Source organism: Palaemon carinicauda, chromosome 11 (genome assembly GCF_036898095.1).
Source record: "Palaemon carinicauda isolate YSFRI2023 chromosome 11, ASM3689809v2, whole genome shotgun sequence".
Classification (NCBI taxonomy): Eukaryota; Metazoa; Arthropoda; class Malacostraca; order Decapoda; family Palaemonidae; genus Palaemon; species Palaemon carinicauda.
Genome location: NC_090735.1, coordinates 126079571 through 126079867, shown reverse-complemented (window position 1 = coordinate 126079867; position 297 = coordinate 126079571).

The following is a 297-nucleotide window of genomic DNA, read 5'->3' as shown; positions in this document are numbered from 1 at the left end:
GCAGGAACATTATGGTCATGTAAGCCATATGCATTAATTCGTGATATATTATCCCAGTTATTACAGAAAGATATTCTGTTTTTCTTTTCTTTTTTATCAGGAAGATGAAGTATAGTTCAGATAACTGTCTGTTTTAGGTCGTAAAGATAAAATTTCTAGTTGTTGACAGCTAGGAGCACTGGCAACGATTCTATTACATCACGGGACCCATCACGTCACTTTAAATGAGAGAGAGAGAGAGAGAGAGAGAGAGAGAGAGAGAGAGAGAGAGAGAGAGAGAGAGAGAGAGACTATGTA